The 15,325-nt window shown below is 42.3% G+C and overlaps 1 protein-coding gene across 1 annotated transcript in view; it reads right to left on the bottom strand.

Annotated features, from left to right (window-relative positions):
- Positions 1-15,325, bottom strand: part of LOC112244846 (phosphatidylinositol 4-phosphate 3-kinase C2 domain-containing subunit beta-like) — a 75,450-nt gene that overhangs the window by 57,729 nt on the left and 2,396 nt on the right. The gene's annotated exons all lie outside the window — the stretch shown is intronic.

The raw sequence follows: 15,325 nt of genomic DNA, 5'->3' as shown, positions 1-15,325 counted from the left end.
TGACCTCACAATATAATATGTATATTGTGATTCTTACGATTCTATATGTATTGTGATTCGATACTGCGATTTCATTGTAATTTGATATACCAAACATATTGCTCACTGTACACTGAGTATACGAAACATTATGAACACCTGCTCTTTCCATGACATAGACTGACCAGGTGAATCCAGGTGAAAGCTATGATCCCTTATTGATGTCACTTGTTAAATCCACAACATATTGAGCCAGTTCTGTTTTGTACACCCGCAATTTGATGAATGGAAAGGGACATCTGTTACAAAACACCTACGTGAAATGTAATGACATTCTGCGATTGTCATTCGGCCTACACTTGTAGCCTGAATTGATGCGTCCAAGCGTGCCTTGGTCTCGGCCACTCGTCTCCGCGGGCGTCTCGGCCACTCATCTCCGCGAGCGTCTCGGGCCACTCATCTCCGCCTTGACAAAATGTAAGTGTTCTCCTCAAACCACAATGCAATTTGTCAGTGAATATCACCCGGTTTCCAGTCAAAACAGAGTGATGTCCTCTACTAAAAATAGAAGGATCAGCTTTCTATAGGCTATGCCTACTATATTTATTGATCAACTTTCCTAATATTAAGCACTTTGCTTATATTTACAACAGGAGCATGGCCTAGCTGGCTGGCATAAAAATGAACCATGGGAAAAGCGTCCTCCATTCGCTATTTAAGTGCATAGATGACATGTATCTTTTCCGGCTGACCCTGTTTCGATACAGGTGCATGATAATGGTTCATTCTAAATCAAAACAAATTTCACACATGCTATTTAGCATATGTAAAGACAATATTAAATTTAGAATAGTCTGATGGGTGACAATATGTATGATATATTATCACTTGTGAATGATGCCCAGCATTAGAAACAATGCCCTTTTTTGGGACCTGTTAGAATCATAGTCACACTATTCATGTAGCATAACCCATGAGCCTATATGTTTTAATAAGGTTTGTATCACAACTAAAATGGCCAAAAACCTTCAGAAAATTAAGCACATTTACAAGGGGTGTAGAGCCTAACTGGCATACATGAGCAGTGTGTGAGTTTCAAGTTTGGGGAAGATCATTTTCACCAGAAAAATGCACCTTTATAATAAAAGCATTACATGCACAATTGCATTTGCGGTCACTTTTGATAATGGTGTTTTCCACGCATATCGCCTGTGCATTGCTGTGCTTATAATGTGAATAAATAGCCTACTAGTTTGTCAACATTATAAGCTAAATGTTGTGATCTATTGCGACAGCCACATTGCATACATAAAAAAAAAAATTGATGCTAGTGGTTGTACCGTAATTGCTGGACTATTAAGCGCACCTGAATATAAACCGCACCCACTGAATTATTAAAAAATATGTATTTTGTACATAAATAAGCCGCACATGTCTATAAGCCGCAGGTGCCTACCGGTACATTGAAACAAATGAACTTTACACAGCCTTTAAACAAAACACGGCTTGTAACAAAAATAAATAAGCTTTAACGAAACACGGCTTGTAACAAAAATAAATAGGCTTTAACGAAACACGGCTTGTAACAAAAATAAATAGGCTTTAACGAAACACGGCTTGTAACAAAAATAAATAGGCTTTAACGAAACACGGCTTGTAACAAAAATAAATAGGCTTTAACGAAACACGGCTTGTAACAAAAATAAATAGGCTTTAACGAAACACGGCTTGTAACAAAATAAATAGGCTTTAACGAAACACGGCTTGTAACAAAATAAATAGGCTTTAACGAAACACGGCTTGTAAAAAAATAAATAGGCTTTAACGAAACACAGCTTGTAACAAAAATAAATAGGCTTTAACAAAACACGGCTTGTAACAAAAATAAATAGGCTTTAACGAAACACGGCTTGTAACAAAAATAAATAGGCTTTCACGAAACACAGCTTGTAACAAAAATAAATAGGCTTTAACAAAACACGGCTTGTAACAAAAATAAATAGGCTTTAACGAAACACGGCTTGTAACAAAAATAAATAGGCTTTCACGAAACACAGCTTGTAACAAAAATAAATAGGCTTTAACAAAACACGGCTTGTAACAAAAATAAATAGGCTTTAACGAAACACGGCTTGTAACAAAAATTAAAACAGTAGCCTACCAAGAAAGTCATTGGTCACTATCTTCCTCCTCCTGTGCACTGAAACCACTGAAGTCATCTCCTTCGGTGTCGGAGTTGAATAGCCTCAGAATTGCTTCATCCGATGTTGGATCGTTTTCATTGTCGCTCTCGTCACTTTCATCCGGAGGCAAATACCCCGCTGAGCTCATGCTGCCCCTTCAACACGCAGCAGTCCGGCCTTTCGAAACCCGTTGATGATTTTTTGACAATGCTCCGCGCTGTCAGGACCCGCTGGCAGACTTGACCATAAGTTGCACTTCGCATGCGGCCCGTTTTAGTGAAGGATTTCTCCCCACTTGTCATCCAAGCCTCCCACCTTCAACTTGAAAGCTGCATCATATGCATTTCTCCGTGTCTTTGCCATGATGAGGGTGACAAAATTACTACCGTAATCAGAATGATGGGAAGTTTGAGCGCGCTCGATTTACGTCACATTATGTGACGGTGCTCAGTTTTTTGGTGGCATGAATCTTGTGAAAGTGGGAAAAATCCATAAATTAGCCGCGTCATTGTATAAACCGCGAGGTTCAAAGTGTGGGAATAAAGTAGCGGCTTATAGTCCGGAAATGACGGTATTAATTTGGGATCTATCGCATCCCGCAACTGTCCAAGGCTATGTTTGGAATATTTATTTCTCGCACAGAATAGGTCAACCTTTGTACTGTGAGGGATAGTAGATAGTAGGCTAGTGCTTTTGCTGTGCGTTAGGGCTACTGTTTATTGTTTGCTAACAAAAAATAAATGTGGACAGTTCTTCCAATATCTTCAATATGCACCTTTGGAATTGGATAAGGACACGCACAGTTGCGTCCCCAATGTGTGTCTTCACTTGTAGCCTGTGAGAAAGACCCGATCACGTGATGGAGGGCGCAGCACTCAGGGAGAAGTGCACAATGGCCACAAAAGGCATGGATTTTTTGGGGGGTGCATAATGGCCACACAAAGGGGATAACACCGTTAAATTCTAGGCATTATCAAGTGCTTGTCAAATTGTGAATGAGAGACATAATGTGTGTACAGCCTGTGCAAAATACAAAGCAGAGCTCATGCCTTTCAGGTGACTTTTTTCAAATCATCATTAGAGTTGCATCATGCAGCCTTACAATATAGCCAAAATCATAACATATAGCCCATCAAATTGTTTGGAGAATATAACCTTTCTATTTTATTCAGCTTTGTTCAATTGTATTCTTCATACTATAAAATAATGCCAAGGAATTTTAAGCGAATCTTGTCTGCTAAATGAACTAATTTAGCCCACAGCAATTTGGCATAACCAGATCAGGACCTAACATCAGGACAACACAGAGTATGCTATTCTGTTCTTCTGAAAAAGACTACATTTTCTTCATATCGTGCTTCATTAGACCCGTCTAAAATAATAATGGATTTATTGTGATGGTGCTGGGTACATTACATGGATTCCTTAGACTTTTTAATATGTAGATGTGCCAAAGGTCTGCATCAGTGGCGTCTAGGCTATGTGTGGAAACCAGGAGATGCTAAACGTGTTTTAGTTAATTCATGATCAATTATCGTGAGACCGACAGTTATTTGCTTGACAATCACTGGCTGACAAAATGTTGTGACCGCCACAGCCCTAATTGGGCCTATAGCCTACTTTTTAATCGGTTACTGTGTCTCTAACCCTATATACCACTTCCTCTCCCCCTCTCACACAGTTTACAACACTTTGTGAAGGTACATATGACAGCTCTCTTCCCTACAAACCTCTCTATTCTCGTTAAAGACTCCAGCCACCAAAGCCATAGGCTTTTCTCGCTGCAAGCGGTACTGATGCATCAAGTCTGACACCAACAGGCTAATGAACAGCTTCTATCCCCAAGTCACAAGACTGCTAAAATAGCCTTTTGCACTCACTACACAATCACGCACACTGACTCTCCAACATACAATAACACGCACATACTTTTATACTGATTCTACACACACGCGCTCATACACACACTCACAGACAATAATTTACACTGATGCTACTCGGTTTATCATATATCCTGATGCCTTACCCCTATACAGTGCATTAGGAAAGTATTCAGACCCCTTGACTTTTTACACATTTTGTTACGTTACAGCCTTATTCTAAAATGTATAAAATGGTTTTTTTCCCCCTCATCAATCTACACACAATACCCCATAATGACAAAGAAAAAACAGATTTTTAGAAATGTTTCCAAATGTACTACAAATTTAAAAAACTGAAATATCACATTTACATACATATACAGACCCTTTACTCAGTACTTTGTTGAAGCACCTTTGGTAGCAATTACAGCCTCGAGTCTTCTTGGGTATGATGCTACACGCTTGGCACACCTGTATTTGGTGAGTTTCTCACATCTTTCTCTGCAGATCCTGTCAAGCTCTGTCAGGTTGGATGGGGAGCGTCGCTGCAAAGCTATTTTCAGGTTTCTCCAGAGATGTTCAAGTCCAGGCTCTGGCTGGACCAATCAAGGTCATTTAGAGACTTGAATGCTTGGCATTCAGGCCAAAGAGTTCAATCCTGGATTCATCAGACCAGTGAAATCTTGTTTCTCATGGTCCGAGTTCTTTAGGTGCTTTTCGGGCAAACTCAAAGAGGGCTGTCATGTGCCTTTTACTGAGGAGTAGCTTCTGTCTGGTCACTCTACCATAAAGGCCTGATTGGTGAACTGCTGCAGAGATGGTTGTCCTTCTGGAAGGTTCTCCCTATTCCACAGAGGAACTCTGGAGCTCTGTCAGAGTGACCATCGGGTTCTTGGTCACCTCCTTGACCAAGGCCCTTCTCCCCCGATTGCTCAGTTTGGCCAGCTTTAGGAAGAGTCTCTGTGGTTTGGTACCCTTCTCCAGATCTGTGCCTCGACACAATCCTGTCTCTGACAATTCCTTCGACCTTATGGCTTGATTTTTGCACTTACATGCACTGTCAACTGTGGGCCCTTATATAGGCAGGTGTGTGCCTTTCCAAATCATGTCCAATCAATTGAATTTACCACAGATTAAATCTAATCAAGTTGTAGAAACATCTCAAGGATGATAAATGGAAACAGGATACACCTGAGCTCAATTTCGAATCTCATAGCAAAGGGTCTGAATACTTATGTAAATAAGGTATTTCTATTTTAAATTTTGTATACATTTGCTAACATTTCTAAAAACCTGTTTTCGCCTTGTCATTTTGGTGTATAGTTTGTAGATTGATGAAAGAAAAAAGTATTTAATCAATTTTAGAATAAGGCTGTAACGTAACAAAATGTGGAAAAAGTCAAGGGGTCTGAATACTTTTTTGAATACACTTAACATATCTTCCTCTATCACTCCAATATCCCTGGACATTGTACAAATGGAATTGGAACTGACCTTGTAAATAGCTTAGGGCTGTCCCCAACCACAACAAAACATATTGGTTGACCTAGAGTCATCTTTTCTTTTTACCAATTGATTGGTTGAAATTTTAAAACATGTATTTTTCACTATATAGACACCCCCTATGTGTTTTAATAAAATCAACTCTATGTAGGCTACTGAGCTTGTCTGATGCTTTAAGCACACTGTGATTGAATAATTAAGACACACAAATGACTCGAGGGAGCCAGAGATCAAGATAACCTAACCAGAAAATAAATAAACAGTTCCTGACCCTCTTCCTCCCACTGCTGTTGGCCCTCACATATTATGCTGTTACGCTCCTGTTGATACGCTTCTAATAGGCTACATTAGGGGTCTGTAACCTTTTCTATTTGGAGTGCAAATTTATCTTACAATTTCATTATCATGTGGTTAATCATAATTCTAAATGTAACTTCTATTGCCATTGCAAATGATGTAAAAATAGCCTACATAAAGCCAACAAATAAAAACATTGCAGCCTGCAGGTAGAAAATATCCTAATAAAAATAAATATCATATAAATCAAAATTGGCTATGCATGCCCTGTCTGCAAGGAACTTGCAACATTGTATAAAATATTCGGGGCCCTCAGAGTTTCCTGCTCCAGTGAGCTCCGGCCAGACATAGCTGTAGGCTATTTGCACAATGGATAAGAAGTAATCAAGTCGACCTATTTTTAATGACGTTTACATTACAATTTTTCCCCACTTTTTAAACTGAGTGGTTATCGAAAGGGAGAGCGTTGGAAAGATTTTTAAAATAAGCTTGCGCACAGGCTAGGTACCCTAGGCCTACTTCTATGTCCTTACTCAACATTGACAGGAGCTCGACAAACGGGAATGAATAAATTGACAACTCCTAAATGGACTGACAGAAACAGAAACTTTCTCTTCACAAGTGTAGCCTAGGTTGTGCGGTGAGCAAACAACGTGTCCACTCTGACAAAGGGAATGGTAGAAGACTGTCATAATAATAATATATTGAAACCATTAACAGAATTGACCATAACCAAACAAACATTGTAGATTAGAAATGATGGGAATTAACTGTAACTGTTCTACTGGAGTGCCATCCCCGCGGCCTCGGCAATGGATTAGTCCACTGAGATAGACGTGAATCCGACCGGTGTCTCATGTGCCATAAAAAATAAAATAAATATATATATATATACATATATATTCTATTATATACAGTCGAAGTCAGAAGTTCACATATACTTAGGTTGGAGTCATTAAAACTAGTTTTTCAACCACTCCACAAATTTCTTGTTAACAAACTATATTTTTGTTAGGACATCTACTTTGTGCATGACACAAGTAATTTTTCCAACAATTGTTTACAGACAGATTATTTAACTTATAATTCACAATTCCAGTGGATCAGAAGTTTAAGTTGACTGTGCCTTTAAAGAGCTTGGAAAATCCCACAAATGATGTCATGGCTTTAGAAGCTTCTGATAGGCTAATTGACATCATTTGAGTCAATTGGAGGTGTACCTGTGGATGTATTTCAAGGCCTACCTTCAAACTCAGTGCCTCTTTGCTTGGCATCATGGGAAAATCAAAATAAATCAGCCAAGACCTCAGAAAATAAATTGAAGACCTCCACAAGTCTGGTTCATCCTTGGGAGCAATTTCCAAATGCCTGAAGGTACCATGTTTATCTGTACAAACAATAGTACGCAAGTATAAACACCATGGGACCACTCAGTCATCATACCGCTCAGGAAGAAGACACATTCTGTCTCCTAGAGATGAACTTACTTCAGTGCGAAAAGTGCAAATCAATCCTAGAAAAACAGCAAAGGACCTTGTGAAGATGCTGGAGGAAACAGGTACAAAAGTATCTATATCCACAGTAAAACGAGTCCTAAATTTACTCAGCCAGAAAGGCCGCTCAGCAAGCAAGAAGCTACTGCTCCAAAACCACCATAAAAAAGACAGACTACGGTTTGCAACTACACATGGGGACAAAGATCATACTATTTGGAGAAATGTCCTCTGGTCTGATGAAACAAAAATAGAACTGTTTGGCCATAATAACCATCGTTATGTTTGGAGGAAAAAGGGGGAGGCTTGCAAGCCAAAGAACATCATCCCAACCATGAAGCATGGGGGTGGCAGCATCATGTTGTGGGGGTGCTTTTCTGCAGGAGGGACTGGTGCACTTCACAAAATAGATGGCATCATGAGGTAGGAAAATTATGTGGATATATTGAAGCAACATCTTAAGACATCAGTCAGGATGTCCTGAGCTGCTAGAGTCTCCCGTCTGTCCTGAGCTGCTAGAGTCTCCCGTCTGTCCTGAGCTGCTAGAGTCTCCCGTCTGTCCTGAGCCGTCAGAGCCGCCAGTCTGTCCTGAGCCGTCAGTCAGCCAAGAGGTGCCAGAGCCGTCAGTCAGCCAGGACCTGCCAGAGCCGTCAGTCAGCCAGGACCTGCCAGAGCCGTCAGTCAGCCAGGAGCTGCCAGAGCCGTCAGCCAGACCGGAGCTGCTCCGCAGTCCGGTGCTGCCCCTCAGTCCGGAGCTGCCCCTCAGTCCGGAGCTGCCCCTCAATCCGGAGCTGCCCCTCAATTCGGAGCTGCCCCTCAATTCGGAGCTGCCCCTCAGTCCAGAGGCGCTCCTCAGTCCAGTGGGGCCTTTAATTAGGGTCTTAGACCCTAGGTCGGAGGCGAGGGTCGTCACTCTAAAGAGGCCCTTGAAGACGGCAATGACTATGGTGGAGTGGGGTCCACGTCCCGCGCCAGAGCCGCCACCGCGGCCAGATGCCCGCCCAGACCCTCCCCTATAGGTTTTGCGGCCGGAGTCCACACCTTAGGGGGGGTACTGTCACACTCTGACCATTATTTGCGTGGTTTGTTTCTATGTTTTGTTTGGTCAGGGTGTGATATGAGTGGGCATTCTATGTTGCATGTCTAGTTAGTCTGTTTCTATGTGTTTTGGCCTGATATGATTCTCAATCAGTGGCAGGTGTTTCTCGTTGTCTCTGATTGGTGCGTTATTGTCTATGGGATGTTGCATGTTTGCACTCAGTATTGATAGCGGTCACGTTCATCTTGTTCTTTTGTTTGTTTGTTTAGTGTACTTTGTGTTTTTTCGTCTATCATTAAAAGGATGTATTCACATCACGCTGCGCTTTGGTCTCCTCACTACGACGATCGTGACAGACCCACTGGGAATGTGATGAAAGAAATAAAAGCTGAAGTAAATCATTTTCTCTACTATTATTCTGACATTTCACATTCTTAAAATAAAGTGGTGATCCTAACTGACCTAAGACAGGGAATATTTTACTAGGATTAAATGTCAAGAATTGTGTAAAACTGAGTTTAAATGTATTTGGCTAAGGTGTATGTAAACTTCCGACTCCAACTGTTTATATATATATTAGACTGCTCACCTGCTCACAGCCTATAAACCAAACAATCGACCAGTCAACTAAATGGGGTCAGCCCTAATATAGCTTCATACTTTCTTATGTTCTTATTTGAAATGTTATTGTGTGTTTTAGTTTGACCTAATAATATTTTTAGTGCTACATTGATATTGATTCCTGCATTGCTGGGTTTGGAGCTTGCAAGAAAGGCAAGCTGTACTTGTGCACGTGGCATTAAAACTTTAAACTTTCTCTCTGTGACAGAGGCCAGCACTGTGTGGGAAACACTCAGATGTCTGTCTGTGTTGTCTGTTGGGTCTCAGCTATATGAGACAAAGGGCAGACAGAGCTTTAACTCTGGTTTCCTCTGCCTCTGTTACGGCCTCACAGCAGAGGATGGAGGCACGCGACCTATCCTGACCCTGGTTACCATGGAAACTATGACAGCCACTCCCACAGAGACCCAGAGTTTGACCTCCCGCCCAGAACACCCTCCTTCAGGAAGTTCTCAAAGGGTGTGTATGCATTAATGTGTGTGTGTGTGTGTGTGAGTGCGTGCATGTTGTGCGTGACGGAATCCTAAAGAAAGAGAGGGAAACCAGATAGAAAGAGAGAAAGAGAAGGATCAGGGAGGGAGGCAGCTCCCTATCTGTTTAGTTGGAGCCTTGTGGTGTAGCTTGTGTTTCCTGAGGAATGGGAGGAAGATTATGACATAAACCCTTTCCCAGCCAGACAGTCAAGACCAGGGCCCATGGAGAGAACATGCTGACTCAGTTCAGAATACCGAACCTCTATGGGCCATTTGAAAAGCAGATACTGCACACTACAGTGTGTTTCAACAAATGTGCATACACACACAGAGAGAGAAAGAGAGGATACGGGGGAGGTATGGAGAAACATATTCTGACTCCGATACATTTCCAATATCCACCCTATTAGCATGCAGCTTCCATTTCAACACTCTGTTCCATTCTAAGATTCTGGGTTGGTGGTGAGATGTGTCAGGAATACATTCGAAAGATACACTGAGTGTACAAAATATTAGGAACACCTGCTCTTTCCATGACAGACTGACCAGGTGAATCCAGGTGAACGCTATGATCCCTTATTGATGCCACTTGTTAAATGACTGGAACGAACTACAAAAATCTCTGAAGCTGGAAAACCCTTATCTCCCTCACGAGCTTTAAGCACCAACTGTCAGAGCAGCTCACAGATTACTGCCCCTGTATATAGCCCACCTATAATTTAGCCCAAACAACTACCTCTTTTCCTACTGTATTTATTTATTTATTTATTTTGCTCCTTTGCACCCCATTATTTTTATTTCTACTTAGCACATTCTTCCACTGAGAATCTACCATTCCAGTGTTTTACTTGCTATATTGTATTTACTTTGCCACCTTGGCCTTTTTTGCCTTTACCTCCCTTATCTCACCTCATTTGCTCACATCGTATATAGACTTGTTTATACTGTATTATTGACTGTATGTTTGTTTTACTCCATGTGTAACTCTGTGTCGTTGTATGTGTCGAACTGCTGTGCTTTATCTTGGCCAGGCCGCAATTGTAAATGAGAACTTGTTCTCAACCTGCCTACCTGGCTAAAGGTGAAATAAAAAAGTGAAATAAAATCCACTTCAAATCAGTGTAGATGAAGGGGAGGAAACTGGTTAAAGAAGGAGTAAATGTTGAAGTGCCTTTGAACCGGGTATGGTAGTAGGTGCCAGGCGCACCGGTTTGAGTGTGTCGAGAACTGGAACTGCTGGGTTTTTCCCACTCAACACTTTTCTTTGTGTATCAAGAATGGTCCACCATTCAAAGAACATCCAGCCAACTTGACACATCTGTGGGAAGTATTGGAGTCAACGCTTTCGACACCTTGTAGATTCCATACTCTGACGAATTGAGGCTGCTCAGAGGGCAAAAGGGGAGGGGGGGTGCAACTCAATATTAGGAAGGTTTTCTTAATGTTTTGTACACTCAGTGTTGATCACCATCACTGTAATGAACGAGACCGCTAAGGCGTGAGTGTGTCCTTTAATAAATTAGCCAATTAAGATCCAAACGTCATATATAAACACAGGCTCAGCTCCAGACCTCAGCAGATGGAGAGTCATACACACACAGCTTTGTTTTGGTGAAATTTCTGGACATTTTGGTGTGTAGAAATGTTCCACACACACACACACACGCTGAGTGGTCAGAAAGGACAGCTGTAATGGCTCTCCCTCCAAGAAGATGTTGTATGATTTTTCCACGAGACCCCTTCAATCCATTCTTGCTTATACTGTCCATGCATTGACTGTCCTTCAATCTCAGCAAGTGTCAGTCATTTGGGTCCCAGGGTGAGGAGACAGCAGGACCTGGCCTGTAGCCCGGGGTGGAGCAGACCAGAGTGGGATCAATGAGATGGTGGGGGTGGGGGTGGAGATGGATCCTCTATACAGGGGGCAGACTGCATGGCCTGTAGCCCGGGGGGGAGCAACCCAGAGTGGGGCTGAGGAGATGGGACGGAAGGGGTGGAGATGGAGGCGGGCCACATTGTTTGGATTGGAGAGGGATGAAGAGGGGGTGGTTAGGGAAAGTGGGACCAAGGCCAGATCCAACCCCCTGGAATCTGTCCCTATAGGGATGTAATCCCATTCAATTCGAGGGGGGTGTCCCAGATTGGAAGAACAAAGGACGCGTGTGTCACGTGAGGAGGGTCAGACAGACACGTTCACACGGCTTGGCAGGCCAGAGACAAAGGGGCTGCTGTCATCGCCACATGGCTCCCACCCCTCCCCCCACCAACCCCACACACGGACACCACAACACACAAACTAGGCTGCTGTGTGCCACCATAGTAGCAACCTTTTCTGCTGCTGCCAGCTGATGCCATGCAGGGCTGGTCCAGAGTTGTGACGCTGCAACAATCCGTCACACTTTTACCCGCACCACACCTCCCTCCTCCTCCTCTCCCACCAGAGTGAATCTCATGGCAGCTCTCTCACTCTATTCGATGCACATGCATACCCACAGATGTGAGTGTGTGCATCTGCATGTATCCGTACAGTGGATTGGATATAGTCAATGTCAATATGAACTCATTCAGGCAGAGAATTAGTCCGCACTTCTCTCTACACTATATTCAGGTCCACAGTAGGAGGAGTTAGTGTGCTGATCGAAACCATGGCAACGCTTCACATTGGTCAGCATTAGTCCAGGCAGGGTAACTACTATTACTGTAGCCTATCGGTTTTTCCAAACAAATAAAACAATAGGAGAGACAAGTAGTAGTTTGTTGCAGCGTAATTACATACAGCAGGTTGCTCCATTGGTCAATCCTCTGGTATAAAGCCTATGTGGTGTACAGTGTGGTTGACTGACATTATCACTCATGGTAGATCACTTAGGCTACAGCCCCTCCCACTAAACAAAGGTTAGGACCTAAGATTAGCAAAAAGTTGCTGTAATGTAGTCAGACCAGCTAGTCTTGTTGTGTAGGGTAGACTACTAAACCACTACAGTGCTGCGCTGTAGGGCCTAATATAGGACCTTATGTACTGAGTGTATAAAAGATTAGGGACACCTTCCTAATATTGAGTTGCACCCCCATTTGCCCTCAGAACAGCCTCAATTCGTCGGGGCATGGACTCTACAAGGTGTTGAGAACATTCCACAGGGATGCTGCCCCATGTTGACTAATGCTTCCCACAGTTGTGTCAGGTTGGCTGGATGTCCTTTGGGTGATGGACCATTCTTGATACACACAGGAATCTGTTGGGCATGAAAAACCAAACTGTGTTGCAGTTCTTGACACAAAGTGGTGCGCCTGGCACCTACTATCATACCCTGTTCAAAGGCCCTTAAATATTTTGTCTTGCCCATTCACCCTCTGAAAGGCACACGTACACAATCCATGCCTTTATTTTTATTTTTTTATTTAACTAGGCAAGTCAGTTAAGAACAAATTCTTATTTACAATGATGGCCTACCCCGGTCAAACCATAACGACGCTGGGCCAATTGTGCGCTGCCATATGGGACTCCCAATCATGGCCGTTTGTGATACAGCCTGGAATCAAACCAGGGTCTGTAGTGATGCCTCTAGCACTGAGATGCAGTGCCATAGACCGCTGCGCCACTCAGGAGCCCAAATGTCTCAAGGATTATAAATCCTTCTATAACCTCTTTCCTCTCCTTCAATTTAGAAACTCAAACAATACTTTAGAACCACTTAAATATACTCAATTTGAAGATTGTGCAGGAATATGGTAGATTGGTTCCTTAATCTATATTTTCCGACTGTTAGAGTATTCATCTGGTCAATATGTCAGTGTATTATGTCTGTTGTGTGTAACAGTGTGTTTATATGTGAACATGTGATTGTATTATATATTGTATTTTAATGTTTAAGGACTTTTGGAAGATACAGTGCCTTGTGAAAGTATTCGGCCCCCTTGAACTTTGCGACCTTTTGCCACATTTCAGGCTTCAAACATAAAGATATAAAACTGTATTTTTTTGTGAAGAATCAACAACAAGTGGGACACAATCATGAAGTGGAACGACATTTATTGGATATTTCAAACTTTTTTAACAAATCAAAAACTGAAAAATTGGGCGTGCAAAATTATTCAGCCCCCTTAAGTTAATACTTTGTAGCGCCACCTTTTGCTGCGATTACAGCTGTAAGTCGCTTGGGGTATGTCTCTATCAGTTTTGCACATCGAGAGACTGAAATTTTTTCCCATTCCTCCTTGCAAAACAGCTCGAGCTCAGTGAGGTTGGATGGAGAGCATTTGGACAGCAGTTTTCAGTTCTTTCCACAGATTCTCGATTGGATTCAGGTCTGGACTTTGATTTGGCCATTCTAACACCTGGATATGTTTATTTTTGAACCATTCCATTGTAGATTTTGCTTTATGTTTTGGATCATTGTCTTGTTGGAAGACAAATCTCCGTCCCAGTCTCAGGTCTTTTGCAGACTCCATCAGGTTTTCTTCCAGAATGGTCCTGTATTTGGCTCCATCCATCTTCCCATCAATTTTAACCATCTTCCCTGTCCCTGCTGAAGAAAAGCAGGCCCAAACCATGATGCTGCCACCACCATGTTTGACAGTGGGGATGGTGTGTTCAGGGTGATGAGCTGTGTTGCTTTTACGCCAAACATAACGTTTTGCATTGTTGCCAAAAAGTTCAATTTTGGTTTCATCTGACCAGAGCACCTTCTTCCACATGTTTGGTGTGTCTCCCAGGTGGCTTGTGGCAAACTTTAAACAACACTTTTTATGGACATCTTTAAGAAATGGCTTTCTTCTTGCCACTCTTCCATAAAGGCCAGATTTGTGCAATATACGACTGATTGTTGTCCTATGGACAGAGTCTCCCACCTCAGCTGTAGATCTCTGCAGTTCATCCAGAGTGATCATGGGCCTCTTGGCTGCATCTCTGATCAGTCAGTCTCCTTGTATGAGCTGAAAGTTTAGAGGGACGGCCAGGTCATGGTAGATTTGCAGTGGTCTGATACTCCTTCCATTTCAATATTATCGCTTGCACAGTGCTCCTTGGGATGCTTAAAGCTTGGGAAATCTTTTTGTATCCAAATCCGGCTTTAAACTTCTTCACAACAGTATCTCGGACCTGCCTGGTGTGTTCCTTGTTCTTCATGATGCTCTCTGCGCTTTTAACGGACCTCTGAGACTATCACAGTGCAGGTGCATTTATACGGAGACTTGATTACACACAGGTGGATTGTATTTATCATCATTAGTCATTTAGGTCAACATTGGATCATTCAGAGATCCTCACTGAACTTCTGGAGAGAGTTTGCTGCACTGAAAGTAAAGGGGCTGAATAATTTTGCACGCCCAATTTTTCAGTTTTTGATTTGTTAAAAAAGTTTGAAATATCCAATAAATGTCGTTCCACTTCATGATTGTGTCCCACTTGTTGTTGATTCTTCACAAAAAAATACAGTTTTATATCTTTATGTTTGAAGCCTGAAATGTGGCAAAAGGTCGCAAAGTTCAAGGGGGCCGAATACTTTCGCAAGGCACTGTATGTCCAAATGGAGACAAAAAAAGAGATGCTAATAAAATCAAATAAATCCCCTTCATCTACACTGATTGAAGTGTATTTAACATCAATAAGGGATCATAGCTTTCACATGGTCATTCTATGTCACGGAAAGAGTAGGTGTTCCTAATGTTTTTCGTACACTCGGTGTACAAGGCTGCACGACAGAAAGCCAACAGAGGATAGGAGAGGCATTATTTATGGAGTGGGAGGTGTGGATATTTTCTGAATTCTAATAAGCAACTTTATTAGTGGCAGTTACCCTACCTGACATGACAGGGCTAACCTCTGCCAGTACTAACCTCTGCCAGTACTAACCTCTGCTAGTACTAACCTCTGCCA

The sequence above is a fragment of the Oncorhynchus tshawytscha genome, linkage group LG02 (assembly GCF_018296145.1).
Source record: "Oncorhynchus tshawytscha isolate Ot180627B linkage group LG02, Otsh_v2.0, whole genome shotgun sequence".
Classification (NCBI taxonomy): domain Eukaryota; kingdom Metazoa; phylum Chordata; class Actinopteri; order Salmoniformes; family Salmonidae; genus Oncorhynchus; species Oncorhynchus tshawytscha.
Note: the sequence above shows the minus strand (reverse complement) of the source record. Positions and strands in the feature narration are given on the sequence as shown.